General features: G+C 63.6%; 1 protein-coding gene across 1 annotated transcript in view; it reads left to right on the plus strand.

Moving 5' to 3' along the window:
* Nucleotides 1-803, plus strand: part of IL10RB (interleukin 10 receptor, beta) — a 23,953-nt gene that overhangs the window by 14,503 nt on the left and 8,647 nt on the right. The gene's annotated exons all lie outside the window — the stretch shown is intronic.

Raw genomic sequence — 803 nt, forward strand, 5'->3', positions numbered from 1 at the left:
TCCACGTCACGTGCAGCCCAGGCTCCCCAGGTCCCTGCCTGGTGGGCTCCGTGCTCCTGGGAGCAGGGCGCCCGGCTGGGGCCACAGTAACAGCCAATCCCTCCGAGAGGGAGGCCTGCCCTGGGCTGTCCCTGTGCGGGTCCCAGGGCACTGCTGCTGCCGTCTGTCACCGGACAGCCAGGGTCCGGCTGCCTGTCACTCCCTGAGCCAATTCAGCAGAGACGGGTTGAATCCTAGATGAGCGTTAATTCCAATCCTGCCGGCAGCACGGTGAGCAGGGGGTCACCCACAAAACCTGCTCTGCACCCCCCCCATAAGCCCGCTGCTTATTTGGTAGAAGGACTCGGATTAAATGGGAAGGAGGCAAAAGGGCAATGAGCAGTTCACCGGTAAGGCGGGCGTGGAGAGTTGCAAAGGCCTGTGGGTGTGCAAAGGCCCGGGGCCTTCAAAGGGCTGGCGGCTCTGGATTCTGCTACAGGCTGTTCATCCTTCCACGGTCACAGCAGCTCCCCGACGGGTAGGACGGGCCACACTCCCAGGTGAGCTCCCGGGTCCTGGGTGCAACCGCCAGCCAGGGGGGCAGGCGCCGTCTCTCCTCGGAACAAAGCTGTCGCGGTGAACGGCGCGGCCGACGTTCCTGACAGTTCCAGCTGGTCCACGCTGGCTCAGCGTGTCGGCCCCTTGGGTTCTTCTTAAAGGCTTGTTTTTGTCACTGAACTCATCTCTCGCCCCATTTTGCTTTGTCTCACCTGCGGCTTTGCCCAGAGGAGCGGCGGGACCCTCGCCCCCCGGTCCTCAGAGTC

Source organism: Myotis brandtii, unplaced genomic scaffold, assembly GCF_000412655.1.
Source record: "Myotis brandtii unplaced genomic scaffold, ASM41265v1 scaffold139, whole genome shotgun sequence".
Taxonomy (NCBI): domain Eukaryota; kingdom Metazoa; phylum Chordata; class Mammalia; order Chiroptera; family Vespertilionidae; genus Myotis; species Myotis brandtii.